The 18,293-nt window shown below is 39.2% G+C and overlaps 1 protein-coding gene, 2 long non-coding RNA genes and 1 pseudogene across 8 annotated transcripts in view; 3 read left to right on the forward strand and 1 right to left on the reverse strand.

The window, feature by feature from the left end:
• The window catches only part of LOC115676635 (putative disease resistance protein At3g14460), a 103,842-nt gene that overhangs the window by 18,848 nt on the left and 66,701 nt on the right, over positions 1-18,293 (forward strand). The window lies entirely within an intron of this gene.
• On the reverse strand, positions 1,035-1,679 carry LOC115676751 (uncharacterized). Its single transcript, XR_004005192.2, has 3 exons — positions 1,553-1,679; positions 1,393-1,471; positions 1,035-1,144 (listed from the first exon to the last, which is right to left on the reverse strand). It is a non-coding gene; the product is annotated as an uncharacterized LOC115676751 (long non-coding RNA).
• Positions 6,862-8,560, forward strand: LOC115676602 (protein WHAT'S THIS FACTOR 1 homolog, chloroplastic-like; annotated as a pseudogene).
• On the forward strand, positions 13,820-16,703 carry LOC115676752 (uncharacterized). 2 transcript variants are annotated; one of them, XR_004005193.2, is made up of 3 exons: positions 13,820-13,909; positions 14,061-14,383; positions 16,476-16,703. It is a non-coding gene; the product is annotated as an uncharacterized LOC115676752 (long non-coding RNA). The 2 variants fall into 2 exon arrangements; XR_008818232.1 differs by having other exon boundaries at positions 13,826-14,383.

The following is an 18,293-nucleotide window of genomic DNA, read 5'->3' on the forward strand; positions in this document are numbered from 1 at the left end:
AACTTGACGCATGCCAATACAAACTTAATATGAAGGAAGATAGAGGAAGCTGTCAATACTATGACTAATATCAAATTACAGATTAACAAAAAAAGAAAATAAAGCACTTCGCCTGACCATCCTGGTTGGAGAGACCTCTTCAGTCCGTTGCATCGGCTATGCCCCGTCCTTATCTGAAAAACATGTGGCTGTCAAGTTCAACATAGATGAAATAAATCTCAGTCTCATTTTATTGACATATGAGCTCTTGCTAAAATTTCTGACAAAAGTGATGGTTTTGAAAAATTCTCGATATCCACTTCTTTTTGTTTAATTCCTCTGCACAAATTTGGTATTCAACGTGTTAGCAGATCTCCATATAACATCGAGTATACTGTGAGCATCATGCTTAAATCAGGTTTCCACCTATCTATATGTAGACTCAGTATCAACTTTCTTGTAGATTTTGATATAGACTTACAGATATTTTACTTAGTCTCTGCAGTATGATCTCATAAATTTCAATAAAGTATGTAACTAGAGGAAGATTCAGCACAAAAAGGATATAGCTTCAGCTTAGACCTGTCAAATGGGTGGGTCAGGTCGGGTTTGTGTCGAGTCATAAATGATCCGACCCAAATTGACCCATTAACCCGTTTATGACCCATTTATGCGCAATGCAATTTTCTTGACCCATACCCGACCCGACCCGACCCGACCCATACCTGATCAGACCCATATTGCTAAAACACTTCCATATTTAATTAAATATAGAAAAATTGATACCCAAGCTAAAATGAGAGTGCGGAGTGAGTGAATGCAAAATTGACTGAGGGCGATAGAAATGCGTTGAATTTAAATCAGTTGTAAACCCATTTACGACCCATTTAACACCAATATAAGACTTCTACCCATTTATTAAATATAACTAACCCATATATGAACCATTTACTAATATATGGATTAAGAAATGGGTTTATGACCCATTTTGATAGGTCTACTTCAGCTTCAGGTAGGTTTGGGGCCTTGAACACCTTGCAAATGCGCTGCCCACCTTTGCCTTTCCTAAACATCAACCTAATTGTGGCTGCGTGAGCCAGAACATGCCCGCCTGCAGGTTTCTTTGGGTCTGATACGAATACACCACTGCCTGGATTAGCTACAACTGAAACAAATAAAATAAAGACAAAGTCATCAAAAAATCATCTTTTTCCTAACTCATGGACTGCAGCTACTGTATGCATCGCCAGTTTACACCAAATAGCTGGTTCTTGAGATTTACAAGAACTAGTATGAGCTTAGTGCAGTCCCCAAATTGCTCCTTTTCAGTGTGCAACCATCAAAGGGCTCAATTGGATAAGAACTTTTAGTGGATGCATGACTATGTGGGAGAAATGAGATGTGATGTGGTACCTTGATTGGTCATGTATGCTGCCAAGTTAAATTCCTCAGCTATCTTAAGTAAGCGTGAGAGCATTTGTGCCAATTTTCGCTGCAATTGGGAATCTATTAGTATCAAACCAGATGAGCTGACAAATTATAACTTTCATGATTTGATGGTTTCAGAATCGACCTAACGCTCTGAAAATTCTCCCTTCTAGTAAAATCCACTCGAAAGAGAGCGATCACTGGATCCACAGTGTGAAGGATATAACTCAGCTAAGGTCAACCATCGACACCTCACAAAATGTGTGCAGTTTGATTCTCGAGCACTGTCCTACCAGTAACCTAATTGGTTCTTCAGACATTTTGGCAGACAAAACAAGAAGCAAGTTGTGCTGACGCTCATAAGTATAGGCACAGGCATAAATGATCTTCAAATTCATGGAAAGACTAGATTACAGCAAGTACATTAGCCAGAAAAGAAGGAAGAATGGTCACCAGTGTAGAAAGCATTGCTTAGATTACCTAGGATGGCACCACGATCCATGCCAAATCTTTCGGCTATTAGTACAATTCGATCAGGGCAACTGCATGTGTACCAACTTAAGAAAGTGCATATGCACTTACATGGACGTAAGCCGAGTATGAAACAAAAGCAGCTTTGTTCAGGTCAAGAAAATGACTGACACATTATAATAGATTACAAAGTTCCGTCCGTGTCGATGTAAGCTACCTTGCCATTCCGCCCTTTAATGCGAGTTGGCAGCTGGAAAAATTGTTAGGATCATGGAATCCACAAACCATAAATCATCATCTTATGGAACGGGATTAGCTTTAATAATGAGTGATGGAAAGAGGGGAAAATAATGTTGTAGGATTTTCATATAAAGTAGAGTACTTCAAGCATCACATTCAACTGATGATCAACCCAAGTCCAAGTTTGACAATGATTAAGGCTTCTGATTGGTTATGACCTACTACGCTCTCCTGTCTTTTTTCTACTTGGTTTGAACCACTGCATATTATGCATTCCAGTATACTGGCTGCAGATTACAGAAAATGACAGTGCCGTCCTTCCAGAATCACCTAATACGCACGTTCTGATGCCAAGATCACCCATGGCTGTATTCTTTACTAGAAATTCAATCACCATGTTCATATTTGCGTTGTTAATCTAGGAAACATAAAACGCAACAGAAGTTAAGGACGGAAACCTAATATGCAATTCAGACCAACCTGAGTAGAAACACAAAGGGTATGCGCCAGCTGTGTTTTCCCAGACCTGAAGTGACGTTAACAGCATTTTCTGAGAAAACCAACTAACAAAAGCAAGTAAAAGTTCATCAAAGCTAATGCTGTTGGACTCTGCTTTTCACCGAAATTCGCCAAATGCTTCTGTAATTGCCAGAGTTTCAATACCACCTGTTTAACATTTCCAGATCAGTGAAAGTCGTTTTTGTTGAAACGCATGATGAATAATATACACGATCTGCAAAAGGTAGTCTATTATCGCCTAAAAGCTCAGCGAGGACTTGGCTTCCAGTTGTGATGCGTACAACTGACTTTCTCTGGAAACGAAGACATTAAAAGTATTTTGTGCTGTGAGGTCAATAGTGTTTAGAGCAAGTGCAGCTTTCTACAGTCCATGTGCTAATTTGCAGGCTTTATTTCAAGGGTCAATGACTCATTCGGGTATTCCGAACCATTTTAGTTTGTAAAATTAAGAACGTACTCCGAGCAGAGCGTCACTTCCAGTAATATAACCAAAATTCTGATGAAAACAAAGGGAAGTTAACGTGAGATGCGTATAGAAGTTCCAATTGATTGCAGCCACCATCTCAGGATAACAAGTAATTTAAGCTCTAACCACTATCTTTTCAGCTGCTTCGCATATCTTGTCAACTTTTGCTTCAGATAAACCTTTGATTCCAATAAAGTACTAAAAAAAAAAACCAAAACAAAGAAAATGGAAATCACCTTAGCCAAATAAGAAGAGGAACCTCAACTTAATTCTCAAAACTGAAGATCAGATATCTTCTTTGTATGCATCATGAAGCATTTCTCGGGGAATAAATGCTGGAGAGGTGCAAAAGCTGAGAGACTCTGGCATACACCAGTTGCAATAGCTTTGTTGCAAGTGGTGGATCCCGAATCTCGTAGCTTTTTCACAATATTGCAAGTGTAGATTCCTGCATCCTGTAGCTTTTTCCCTGAGAAATAACTGCAAACCGAAAAAAAAATGAGAATAGTTCGGAGAAAGAACATGAAAACAACAGGCCATCGTGTTAACCATACGTTGGTGGATGCAGAATGTCAGGACAAAAGCATTTCCTAGATTTATGACAATCTAGTGTTCCAATAGTGATTATTGACGACTTTAGCTTAGGATACTCGTTCTTAATCCTTGCATGCCATGCCATGGTGCAATTCGAATGTCGCATAACATAAACAAAAGCTGAATTGTTCTTGTATGATCGGAAGACATACGTCGAAGAGGTGAATCAGACATATCATGTTCGAACAGTAGTGAAAATTACTTCTCTATCTTATGCACAGACAAATCACTACGAGTTCACTGGAAAGGTTGACATGTAAAAATACGAACGGATTCAGAGTCACTTAACACCAATATTCAGAGAGATTTACGGTTGTAGATGCGTCGAACTATTTGCATTCAATTTCGACTTCGGAACAGAGACCAAACAAACTAGGTCGACTACAAAGTTCGCTTCAACGACGAGAATCAGGTGAACGAAATTGAATGCAAACAAATTAGCGAAGTCGATAATCACCTACTAGCTGATCAGAAAATCATGATTATCATCATCTCAGAATCAAACCGAATCTTTGCTCGCAAGCCAAAACTAATGACGAATCATTGACACGAACAGAGAGCAGTCGCCCGCGCTCTGTTTCGCTCTTACTTACTTTGTCGAATGGTTTCGATTGCGGCGTCGTCGTTGTCGACGTCGTCTCTTTCCGCGAGCTGCAGCTAGCTCTGCTAAAAGCGGCGAGGTTACCCCTCGCTAGGGGTGGGGCAAGGCCGACCTTGCCAATTGCCGACGAGGTAGGCCTCGCCCAAAAGCGGCGAGGTTACCCCTCGCTAGGGGTGGGGCAAGGCCGACCTTGCCAATTGCCGACGAGGTAGGCCTCGCTAGCGATCGGCGGGGCCAACCTCGCCGACCAGAGGTTGAAGATAAAGGGAAAAAAAAAAGGAAAGGAAAATGAAAAGATAAGTAAAACTAAAAAATCGAAAAAATAGTATTAAAAAATTAGTTCGGGGTAAAATTGTCACAGATGTACCAGTTTGAGGTTTTTGGTGGTCAAAAAAATAGTTCAGGATAAAATTGTCACAGATGTACCAGTTTTGAGTTTTTTGTGGTCAAAAAATAGTTTGGGGTAAATCTGTCACAAGTGTACTAGTTTAGAGTTTTTCATGATATTAACCCTTCTTTTTAAGAAAAAGACGTTTGATTGAGTTTTATTATTCCGAAATAGATCTCATAAATTGAGTTTTAATGGATCTTATAAGATCCGTGCCTAAAGAGGGATAGAATAAATTGGGTTTGATTTTTTTAATTTCACATTTAATAACTCGATTTGATTTTGCTCGATTTTATACTCACCTCAATGCCGCGATATAAGAGCTTCAAATTTCTCTACGTCCATGTGATTGCAGGTTGGTTTGCTCAATAAAGAAGAAGAAGAGAGTTTAAAAAAAAAATTGTGGATGGGAAACGATTAGAAATTAAAGCGAGTTTCTATAGGAAGGTGAGAAGCGGGATCGATTTGATCAGATTAATTCGAGTTGAGTAATGGTTTGAAATCCGTTATAAGATTGAGTTCGTTTTTTCTTCTCTTTTTTTTTTTTAAAGAGAAAGAGGTGTAATTGAGTTTTATGAATTTATGAGATCCATTTCTATAAGAGCGAGAGAGAAAATTCGGTTTGTTTATTTTTTTTCGCGTCAAATAACTCCAATTCGATTTATCATGGATCGGTAGTATGGACCAATGGAGTTTGGTTTCATACTCACATCAGTTGCGCTCGGTTTATAATTTGCTAAATCTGTTAGCCCGAATAAAATTGTTTTAAAAAAAAGGAAAAAATTGATTATTCATTGTGATATATGCTTCATTCAACCGCATGATGCTCCAACTCCACATCCATCGCATGCATGCCTAGGCCGACACATTTCCTAGCACTAGCGACTTGGTAATTTCGTTAAAGGGTGACAAGCATGGCGCATGGTTGATTTATTGTTTTAATGTTTGAAATTTGATTTTTATATGCAGTACTTGGCCCTTCCTGCTCCAATTTCCTGAATATGCAAATCAGACTTGATAGTTAAAATCATTAGTAATCTCTTACATATATATTTTTTAAAGGGCTAATACCATGAAAAATTTCAAATCGGTACATTTATGACAAATTTACCCCAAACTAATTTTTTACCACTAAAAACCTCAAATTGACACATCTGTGACAATTTTACCCTCTATTAGTTTCTGTTAAATTTTACAATCAAATTTCTAAGTTGAATGACATGTAACAGTTGACAGGTGTATTAGTTTGGGGTTTTACCCTCTATTTGTGACAGGTATATCAGTTTGTGATTTTTTGTGGTATTAATCTAAGTTAATGAAGGGCAAATTTGTCACAAATGTACCAGTTTGAGGTTTTTTGTGGTAAAAAAATTAGTTTAGGGTAAACTTGTTACAGGTGCACCAATTTGGGATTTTTTGTGGTTGAAAAATTAGTTTAGGTAAATTTGTCACAGGTGTATTAGTTTGGGATTTTCCGTAATATTAACCCTTTTAAAAAAAATTATTCTCTTACGTAACTTTTAGACTTATATATAATTTAACTGTCTACGGATTACGCGATATTAATGTTTGGTTTCACATGATTCAATTTATTTCTTTTACTAAACTTCATTACGAGTTTCCACCGGATTTTCCGGGTAATCTCAAATACCTCAATTTTTATAAACATGTGAATATAATGATTTGTAAGACTCTCGAGATCTTTTAATTATTTAAAGGGTTAACACCACGAAAACCTCCAAACTGGTATACATATGATAAATTTTCTCAAAACAAATTTTTTGACCACAAAAAACCTCAAACTGGTAAATTTGTGAAAAATTTATTCTCCGTTAATTTGCCGTTAAATTTTACCGTCAAATTATTGAGTTGAATGACACGTGGCAGTTGATGAATATACTAGTTTTAGGGTTTTACTCTCCCTTTATCACATGTATATCATTTCATGGTTTTTTGTTGTATTAATCCAATTTAATGAAAATTAACGTAAATTTTGTCACAAGTACACCAGATTGGATTTTTTTATCAGTTTAGAGTTTTTAGTGATATTACTTTTATTTAAAATAAAAAAATCATTTTAATTACGATCAGAAATGCAAAACTCGTTATTTCGAACTTGGCACCCCACAATCCTTATTTTCTTTTAGCTTTTGGGCAAAAACGTAATAACGAGAGAGAAATGCCAACGTTTCTTGCGAAAACCAATACTCCCGCCCCTTCGCTCTCCTTCTCGGCCCGCTTCTTCTTCAGTCTCCGCACAAACCACACCTGAAATCCAACCGTAACTGGTGCTGATCGAGGGAACTCAAGGAGGTGGTGATCGTGCCTTCACGGTGGTCTTCTCGAATGTTTTCGTTTTGGGGTCTTGTTTTCCCTCTTTCCCTTGCACGCAAGCTGTTTGACGCCTGTCCTGAGTGAGAGGCATTCGCTTTTCTTGGGCTTGTTTCTTGAACTTGGAGCAAGGCATTAGCGTCTTGAGATGACCCATCTTCGATTCACTGTTAAAAACGTAGCTTCCTCGACCGAATGGAGTGCGGCAAGAGGGTTTGGATGCATTGTCACCTCGCTAGTGCGTCTGCCTACCCTGGGACGAAATTGGAGTTTTGGCGAGGTTTTACTTACCTGGTCGCAGCGTAGATTCGTGACCACGAGCAAGAGAGTGCAAGATAGGAGCAAGAACAAGAGGGTCCATGATCTCGAAATCGCCGCCGAGAAGCATAAAGTGGTGTCTAAGGTGTTGGTTCGGATGGAAATGTTGAAGCAGGAACCTGAGATGATAATCCCCGTGAGGTCGTTGGATTGATACCAGAGACAAATTAATTTGCCCAAGCCTCACAGTATAGTGGATTTTATTCGGAAGTCACCGAAACTGTTTGAGTTGTACAAGGATCAGAAGGGGGTATTGTGGTGTGGAATGACTAAAGAAGCTGAAGACCTCTTAGAGGAAGAGGAGAGATTGATTAGGGAACACTCTGGCACGGTGGCCGAATATGTGATTAGAATGTTGATGATGTCAGTCGATAAATGGCTTCCATTGGACAAAATTGCTCATTTCAGGAGAGAGTTTGGTTTGCCAGTTGATTTTAGGAGCAAGTGGGTACACGAGTATCCGCAGCACTTCAAAGTGGTTAAATCTCCGGATGAAGTTGATTATCTCGAGCTCGTCGAGTGGAATCCTGCTTGGGTTATCACAGAGTTGGAGAAAGCCGTATTGGGGGTATCGGAATCTGCCTCTCATACTCCAGGGTTGCTTTCCCTATCTTTTCCCATGAAGTTTCCTGCCAGTTACAATAAAATCTATAGATATGTAGGGTCGATTGAGCACTTTCAGAAAAGATCTTACTTATCTCCTTATGCTGATGCACGTGGCCTCCAAGCTGGATCAAAAGAATTCGATAAGAGGGGCATTGCGGTGATGCATGAGCTACTCAGCTTCACAATGGAAAAGAGGTTGGTAACTGATCACCTTACCCACTTTCGACGAGAATTCGTGATGCCTCAGAAGCTGATGAGACTCTTGTTGAAGCATCTTGGCATTTTCTATGTCTCTGAGAGGGGGAAGAGGTTTAGTGTGTTCTTGACAGGAGCTTATGAAGGTGCAGAGCTGATTCAGAAATGTCTGCCGGTTCTGTGGAAGGAAAAGGTCCTAAGCCTTATTGGATATAGAGGGAGGAAGAAAAAGATAGAAACTTTTACTGACATATCGGATATGGAAGATAATGTTTTTCTCGAGGGTAGCTCTGAGGATGAAGGCATCCCTATGCAGCTTGACCAAGAAGAAGCCATTAGTGAATTGGAGGATATTGCAGTTGGAGACAGCTCCTTCATGGATATATATGAAATCGACAATGAATACAAGCCTCGTTGTTGAGAGAAAAAACTGAACTGAATGCTTAGTTAGGTCTATGTGACCCCAAGCTATCTATTTATAATAAAGCCAAAAAGGCCAAAATTACAATATTACCCTTATTGCTGCAATATATAAAATAATAAAGGAAATAGACAAATATGCCCCTATTAGCCAAGAACTCTCAACACTCCCCCTCAAGTTAGAGCATAGATATCACACATGCCCAACTTGACTAAAACAAGATGAAACGATTTACTTCCCAATCCTTTAGTCAACACATTAGCAAGTTGATCACCGGACTGAACAAAGGGCATGCAAATTAAACCACTCTCTAACTTCTCTTTGATAAAGTGCCTGTCAATCGCCACATGTTTTGTACGGTCATGCTGTACAGGATTGTGAGCAATACTAATGGCGGCTTTATTATCACAATATAGCATCATAGGAATAGGAATAGATACACCAAGATCTTCAAGTAATTCTTTAAGCCATAACAGTTCACAAACTCCATGTGCCATTGCACGAAATTCTGCTTCAGCACTAGATCGAGCAATCACATTCTGCTTTTTGCTACGCCAAATCACAAGATTCCCTCCTAAGAAAGTACAATACCCAAAAATAGACTTTCGGTCAGGAGATCCAGCCCAATCAACATCTGTATAGGCTTCAAATTTCAAGCCATCACGAGGAGATAAAAGAATCCCTTTTTTCGGGAGTAGACTTCAAATATCGAAGGATTCGAAGAACAGCATCCATATGAGTAGAGTATGGATCATGTATAAACTGACTCACTAGGCTCACAGCAAAAGCAATATCAGGTCTGGTGTGTGATAAATAAATCAACTTGCCCACTAACCGTTGATAACGACCCTTATCTACGAGATCACCATCCTTTTCTCGAAGACGAGTATTGACCTCAATAGGTGTATCAGAGGGACGACATCCTAATAACCCAACTTCTGTTAAAAGATCAAGGACATACTTCCTTTGGGATAGAAAGATACCTTTTGAAGATTTGGCAACTTCAATTCCAAGAAAGTATCGGAGCTTTCCAAGATCCTTTATTTCGAATTCTTGTCCAAGAAAATTCTTCAACCGGCTTATCTCATCAGTATCATTCCCTGTGATAATAATGTCGTCTACATAGACAATAAGAATAGCGACTTTAGCACCTGATCTCTTCACAAACAAAGTATGATCAGCATTACTTTGTTTATACCCAACAAAGATCATAGCTTTCTGAAACCTACCAAATCAAGCTCGAGGTGATTGCTTTAAACCATAAAGTGCACGTTTCAGCTTACACACTTTACCTTGAGTTTTGTCACAAGAAAAACTTGGAGGAATCTCCATATATACCTCCTCTTCTAACTCTCCATGAAGAAATGCATTCTTCACATCTAACTGCTGAAGATCCCATCCCTGGTTTACAGCACACGAAAGCAACACTCGAACAGTATTCAACTTGGCAACAGGAGCAAAAGTTTCTTGATAGTCAATCCCATAAGTTTGAGTAAATCCCTTCGCCACCAACCATGCTTTATATCTGTCCACAGTACCATCCATCTTCTGTTTGACTACAAACACCCACTTACATCCTACCGGTTGTTTCCCAGGAGGAAGAACAACAAGATCCCGCGTGTCATTTTTCTTCAAAGCATGCATTTCCTCCACCATTGCTGTCTTCCACTTCTCATCTGCAAAAGCTTCTTGCCAATTCCGTGGAATAGAAACGGAAGATAGAGAAGATACAAAAGTACAATAAGAGCTGGACAAAGAGTCATATGAAACAACATTGGATATAGGGTGTTGAGTATAAGTTCTAGTACCCTTTCGGAGTGCGATAGGAAGATCAGAAGGAGAAACCTCATCAGAAGAAGTAGTAGAATCCGGATCCGGAGATGATGACTGAATAAGCAATGTATCAGTGGTTTTAACCTGCGTGTTGGTTGTGGAATTCCTACGACGATATGTCTTCAATGTTTCCCCACTATCAATCCGCCTTTGAAAGATACCCATACTTTGCTTAACAGGTGTGGTCTCCCCCTGAATCTCTGATATCTCCCCCTGTAGTATTGCATCCCCCTGTAGTATTGCATTATTCTCTACTTGCGTTGCATCGTTCTCCTCTTGAGAAGGAAAAGGAGAATGATCAGAGACTATTGGAGGAGGAGGAGGAGAAGGAGAAGAGTAAGTAATAACTATAGGAACATCTAGAATTGGCAACACCTCTACACTAGGACACTCCCCCTGAAGAGGTGGAGCGGAATAATAAGAAGTAGACTCATGAAAAATCACATCCATAGATATAATACTGCGCCTAGAAGGAGGATGATAACACTTATAACCCTTTTGAGTAGCTGAATACCCAAGAAATATGCAGTGGAGACCGCGGGGTTCCAACTTACTCTTAGTGGTAGTATTACGAGCATAACAAACACAACCAAAAATTTTTGGAGGAAGAATAAAAGTTGATGATTCCTGTAAAACATCAATAGGTGTGCGAAAATCAAGAATTCTAGTCGGCATCCGATTGATTAAATAGGCAGCGGTTAAAATAGGATCACTCCAATACTGAGAGGGGACATGACGTGCAAACATAAGAAACCTGGCGACCTCTAACAAATGTCGGTTCTTTCTTTCGACAACACCATTCTATGCTGGGGTATCAACACAACTGGTCTGATGAATAATGCCATGATCAAAGAGATACCGTTGAAACTGACATTCAGTGTACTCAGTGCCATTGTCACTGCGAAGAATTTTCATAGTGGCGTTGAATTGAGTTTGAATCATTTTGTGAAAAATTTGAAAATAACGAAAAACGTCACTCTTATGGTTCAACAAATAAACCCAAGTTGCACGAGAATGACAATCGATAAAAGTAACAAACCATCGATAACCAGAAATAGAAGTACGTCGGGAAGGACCCCACACATCAGTATGAATCACATGAAAAGGGAAACGAATTTTATTATTTGAAGATGAATATGTAGAACAAGTTTGTTTAGCAAAGACACAAGCTTCACAAAAAAACTCATCTTTATTACAAGCTGAAACGAGACTCGGGAAAACTTTTTCTAAAGTTCCTAAAGGGGGATGACCTAATCTGCAGTGCCACTGATGGAGATCTATCAATGCTGAATTAACTTGATGGGGCGTAGTAGACGACATAGAAGTAGAAACCCCACTACCCTCGAGCAGATAAAGACCACCATCCAATCTACCATATCCAATCTCCTTCTCCGTTACCAGATCCTGGAAAATATAGTAAGAAGGGAAAAAAGTTACTTTACAATTTTAAGTCTCGAGTCAAACTACTAATAGAAAGGAGATTAGTAGAGAATGATGGAATATGTAAAACAGAAGACAAGGGAAGAGTGGAGGAACAATTGATAGACCCTTTTCCAGCGATGGAAGAGAGGGTTCCATCAGCTACACGAACTTTGTCTCTACCGGAAGTAGGGGTATATTGATGAAAGAGACTAGAAGAACCTGTCATATGATATGTAGCCCCTGTATCAATGATCCATGGGCTGGAAACAACAGATGTATTAAACCCCCCAAAGAAGATACCTGAAGTGGCTAGATTTGAAGCAAAATGGGAAGACGAATTGGCAACTGTGGAGGAAGCAGCAGTAGTAGAAGCTTTCAGTAGACATCGAAATGCCTGAAGTTCTTCCTGGGATAAACCGATATCAGTAGTAGGTGTAGCAGTAACAGTTTCCGTATGGTTTGCTTTGTTTTTTTTCCTTTCTCTATGCTTTTTTTTCCTCAAAATCTACAGGTTTTCCATGTAACTTCCAGCAGGTAGCCTTAGTATGATAAGGCCTATGACAATATTCACACTTCACAACTTCCTTAGGGGTATCATTAAATCGAGAGAACGAACCAGATTTATTAATAGTGCCAGCACTAATTTGTTGAGCAGATCGATCAATAGTAGAGGACTGGAGCATTGCTGTCCTACGGCTTTCTTCTGAGTGAACTAAGGCATAGGACTGTTCCAGAGTGGGGAATGGAGACCGGCTAAGGACTTGAACACGTATCTGATCATATTCAACATTCAATCCTGCCAAGAAATCATAAACTCTGATCTTGTCCACATGGTTCTTGTAGGCAGCAATGTCTGTAGCATTAGTTGGTTGATAATCGGTATAATGATCTAGCTCTTGCCATAAACTCCGAAGCTCAGCATAATATTGAGATATAGTCATCTCCTTCTGAGAAGTGTCATGAACCCTTTTTCGAAGTTCATACACCTGTGCATCATTCCCGATTTGACCATAAGTATCCCTAGCAGCTGACCAAATTTGCGCCGCAGAATCAAGAAGCAAATATCCTTTTGCAATAGGTGACTGCATCGAGTTAAGCAAAAAAGACATTACCAAAGAGTCATTCGAGATCCACTTGTCTTGAGTAGCACCCGATGTTTCCGGCTTCACAGAAGTGCCGTTGATATGACCTGTAAGCCCACGGCCTGCAATGGTCAAAAATACAGATCGAGACCATATCGAATAATTTGTGCCGTCGAGCTTCACAAAGATTGTAGCGAAAGTAATATAATCTGTACGGCCATCTCCTGTAAGTGGAGGATTCTCAACTGAACCATCAGACATTGTGTCACTGGTAGTAGGCTAAAAATATCCTCAAAAAAATCAGCAAGATCAGATGAAGGGAAGAAAAAAATCGATTTTTTCAAGATTTTGAAAACTTGAAAAGAATCGATAATTCTAATTTATCCCAAAGAATCTGAAAAAAATATGGTGGTCCACGAACTGCAGTGCTTTGGTCTTCACACACGAGAGAATTGTAGGCCAGCGGCAAGGCAGAAACAATTTCAAACAAGAAGATCCAAAAAATCGCAGAAGAAGTTGAACCACCTATCGCGGACTGCAAAGAAGTTTTAGTTATGTCATAGAGGTGAAGTTTAGGGCAGACACTAGATTCAAAGAATCAAATCATTAGTGCTGCCCTACACCGTGAAAGAGAGCAAAGGAGAAGATGAGAAGGAACTGCGGTGGGGGAGAGTGAAGGCGTGAAGAGAGGAAAAAGAAAGGTTGCACATAGGAGAGATTAGGGTTAGGGTTTCAGTTCAAATCTGGCTTTGATACCATGTTGAGAGAAAAAACTGAACTAAATGCTTAGTTAGGTCTATGTGACCCCAAGTTATCTATTTATAATAAAGCCAAAAAGGTCAAAATTACAATATTACCCTTATTGCTGCAATATATAAAATAATAAAGGAAATAGACAAATATGCCCCTATTAGCCAAGTACTCTCAACACTCGTGATTCATTTTAAGGTCATATGCTCTTGTTCGAGCTGTCAAGATAACTTGCTTTCCAGTATTCTTCTTCACAAGTAAAAAGGTTCGAGTATTTGCTGTACAGGTTTAATTAGTCAACTCTTGCTTATATCTATAAACCAAGTTAACCAATGGCAGAGTGATCCATCTCTTTCCTCGTTAGTCCTAAACATTGCCACTGGAACTTCTGAAATCAATGATTTAAAAATGTGCAGGTAATGCTTTTGGCAACTCTCAGCCTGCCTTGGTGCCAGCAAGGACATCAGAAGCAGTCTATGTACGGTGACCGATTCATTCTCAGTTATTGATCCGACGTAATGAGTTCTGCAATACTAATCTGCTATTCTGAAGTTGAACTTGCAACCCTGCATTTGAATCTCAATTGTTGGGTCAACGAGATAATTGTGTAGTAGCTATCATGGAGAACATAGCCTTTCTGCCGCTACAATGATCAACATTCTCTCTCTTGTTGTTTCAAATTAAATTCCGAGCTCACCCTGCAGTAATGCCTTGTTCATCGCTGTGCATGGATATTCAGGTGCACGATATCTAAAACTGCCTTTTCGCAACATACTTTCATTTGCTTTCTATCTGATTGCCTCTTCCATATGTCTTGCAATCAAAATCTCCATGAAACTATGGCACACTCATGTTTTTGGGTTCTACTAGAGAACTTCCTTTTGTTGGATTTTAGAACCCAGCATCAAACGGTAAGTAGTTTAAATGACTCTTTGTTTATGTTGGGCTGTGTTTATGGTTGATTAATTTCTTTAGCTTGCTGATTTGTTTGGAAGAAAGAAATTTGAAAATAGGAAGACTGGTTTTTAGTTTGAATCATAGATGGCTTTCCACAGTTTTTGGTGTGTGGAAATGACATTACTAATGTGCATTTTTTCTTATACCTCATAACATGAATTGCGTTCATGATTTGTTACGCGGGCTAGCATCTGCTTGATACCATTTTGCACTAAATTTCTTTCGCTTATCAAAAGAAAATTCTTAGCAAACTCACTGGAGACAATGTTGAGTAATTTGCTTTCAAATGTTGCCACTAGATTTCTTCTCGGGCTCATAAAAACCATGATATCTTAAACTGCATGCGACAAACCGAACTGCTACTGTATAGCTAAAAATATTTTGCACTGCATTTTTCTGGGTTTTGCTATATAAAAAAATTACCATGGTTTACCCACCTGCGCATGGCCGAGTTGGTGGGTGCTTACCTTCCCTCCCAAGAGGTTCTGGGTTTGAATCCCCGCTCGGCTCCGTAATTTAAGTGAGGGGCCCTGGCGGTGGGTTGCTGGGCTAGTCTCCCCCGAGGTATAGGCGCCCCGATTACCTGTGCGGGCTCATCCCCGGGGAATGGTGGCGGATCCTCGGTTACCAAAAAAAAAAATACCATGGTTGATAGATTTCATTTCTTTTGAGGTTTATTCGAGATGACATTGAAATGATTTTCTTTTGATTGTGGCGATTAGATCTCGACTCAAACCTGACACAGTCCTATGACCTCTTGATAGCATGCCACACTCGACTAAGTTCCTAAGAGCATATAAGGTTGTGTTATTTAAATTTGTTTGACTTAACGTAAATAGAAGCAGCAGAAAAGATATTTCGGCCTTACCCTTGCAATATTTTTTGCATTTGATACAGAGTTATTTATCATCCAAGCATTCTTCTTACGGCTAGATCCAATCTCCTGGTCCCTGCGGAAAGGAAAAAGAATTTCACATTCTTCCTTCGGGAAGGGAGGATTAGGAAAATTCTATTGATTGCAGCTTTCTCCAGACCTCCAGGAAAAGCATGAACGAGTATCCACAAACGACGAAAATCTCTCTTTTTCCTATCTCTATCTCGATGAGACGAAACCAAAGATCTTATTTCTGTTGAATAATTGTTCGAGTAAGTCTTGAACGAGCCCCCCGAAAGCTTGATGCAAATAAACGAATTTTTGTTCTACGTCTCCGAGCTATATATCCTCATCTAATTCTAGTCATTAAATAAATGACACTTTCATGAATAACTAATTGATTTCCTTTCTTTCAGTTATTCTTTTCCTAGTTTATTAATAACAAAACGGATTCTTCCAATGTATAAAATACAAGTAGAGATGAATACTATATGGTAGCGGCGGGAAATTCTTTAGCGCTGAATCAGGGTATTCAAGAAGCAAAGGTTGTTCCAGCTCGATACCGTCAAGAATTCCTAACTATTGCATGGGAACAGGTTAATCTTCGAAGCATTTTTCCTTTCCAATATTTTTCTATTGGAGCTTACATTGAATGCTAAGATTACGCATTGAATTTCTGGTAGTAGATCCATAATCAAAAAAGTGTTTGTGATTGTTCCAGAAGAAATGAAACAAAAGATATGGTAGAGCTAGGACAGTTATTGTATGACTTTTTCTAGCCCTTTCGTCTTTTTAATTGACATAGAACCAAGTCATCTAGTAAAATCAGGATGATGTGTAAGGAATGGTCGGGATAGCTCAGCTGGTAGAGTAGAGGACTGAAAATTCTCTATTCAATATAGAATATTTCAAATGAACGGATCAAAAATCTTTTTCAAAAAACCAAAAAACATTTTCAGGTGACAATGTAGTTGACAAACCTTTTGGCTTAGCATCGCAGGTAAAGAAAGTTTTCATGTCATAGATGAATGGCGTGTTGTCGAGCACATGAAACTTAGGGACATCTATGACAAGGGTGACAAAGTGTCCACTGCAGAGAAAGGAAATGAACAAGTGCTTGGGAGCTCATTATATGCCTCTAGCGATGCTGCAATGTGATTAGAAGTGACGCTGAAGGTGATGGCGGACAGATGTCACCCTGCATATCGAAGATTAGGATGGAAAGGGCGATGGAGGAGATGATATTCCTGGGCATGGCCCTTTTTAGTCAAATAAGCTAGAAAGATTGTTTCTCTTGTTTTTGTGGAGGATAGGTTGATTATTAGAGATAAGGTTCCTCTTTCGATTTATCGCATACTCAATATAATTCTAAATTCGCTGTTTCTTCGTGTGATCTTTTATCTTTGTTGGTGGAGCCTTTTCTGATTTTTCCCTTTTTTTCCGGTGTGTAGCACTATTTTTCATTATTAAATGTAAACTAAATGAAGCGGTAGATGTTAACTCTTTTCCCTCTTGACTAAGATTTATTAGCATCTTAAATTAAAATTTGTGCGATGCCAAAGCAAAGACTTACTGTTGGTTACGAATTTTATAAGGGAAAGGTCAAGCATTGGTCATAGCTCCAACTAGAGCAACGACAGGAGTAAAGTAGGACGTGGAGGTTGACCATCAATCTCATTTGGAGCATTACGAAGGTTTTCTTGCGTCTCGTATGCTCAAGGAGAGAGAGAGAGGAGCATCCACGACAGTAATTCTATGATAGCCGAACCTCTATCAGGTATAATCACTTGCTATCATCTTTTGTTAGGGGGTGAAAGTAATTCGTGCATTACAACTCAATTCATATAAGATAGTCATATTTACTTGTTTTAAGCAGGGATTGAGCTTTGCACTAATGTTTTCAAACTTGGGCCGATTAGAGAACCAGTTAGGTTGCTAGTTTGTGGTTCAATCGGTCCAAGCGCTTGGACGACAAGTGAACCGGTAATGATGTCACGAGCAAACGATTATAGGTATGTAATGTTGTCGATTGCCCGTGAGCATGTGAATCGTTTGGTGAATATATCTGAAGAAAAGCAATGTGGTAAGATCCTCATGACAATGACAACTCTTGGATATAAATCAAAGAGAGTCGCTAGACTATGTTAACTCTAATTTTAATCGTGCATCGTGTCAATAGTTTCTGTTGTTATCCTTCACATTCTTTGAAATGGATCCTCGTGCTTCCTCATAAATCATTGGTTGTTTTCTTTTTTCTGATGACAAAATTGCGAAGTGTCTACTTGAGCAAAGAGTTCGTGGTTCATTCCCAAAGACGCACATTAAGAAAAGCCCACAGACCATGGCTCTCATATTTCAAGACAAATCATGGCCGTTGAAGCTCATGAACCACGAACATTATGGAAAGTTATTTGCCGGTTGGGCTGCATTCATGAGAGAAACTTCTCTGAACGTGTAAGACGCGTGTGTTCGAGCTCTATCAAAAGGGACAATATCGTGTTTAGAGTATCTATCTTCAGATCCACTGATAAGACTTGGGTGAATAATACTATGCAGTAGGATGCAGAGGAAGCATTGCTTTAGCTCACTTTTGGTGAGAACAGAACTGCAGAATTGCTAGGCTGAAATCTACTTCCAATTCGGCAAAATGGATAAAAGCATGAGTTTTGTTCTAATGAATGGAATGGTCCTGGATGTGTACGATACCTTTCCTTGATCCTAGTGTTGATAGTCACAATGTGGGCATGATTGCTAATGTCGATTCTATATCTTCCATTTTGGAAAGAATCTCTAAAATTAGGTGCTTCTTTAAGGTTTC

This window comes from Syzygium oleosum, unplaced genomic scaffold (assembly GCF_021117445.2).
Source record: "Syzygium oleosum isolate NSW1041296 unplaced genomic scaffold, Sole_v2.1 Sole_v2.17, whole genome shotgun sequence".
NCBI lineage: Eukaryota > Viridiplantae > Streptophyta > Magnoliopsida > Myrtales > Myrtaceae > Syzygium > Syzygium oleosum.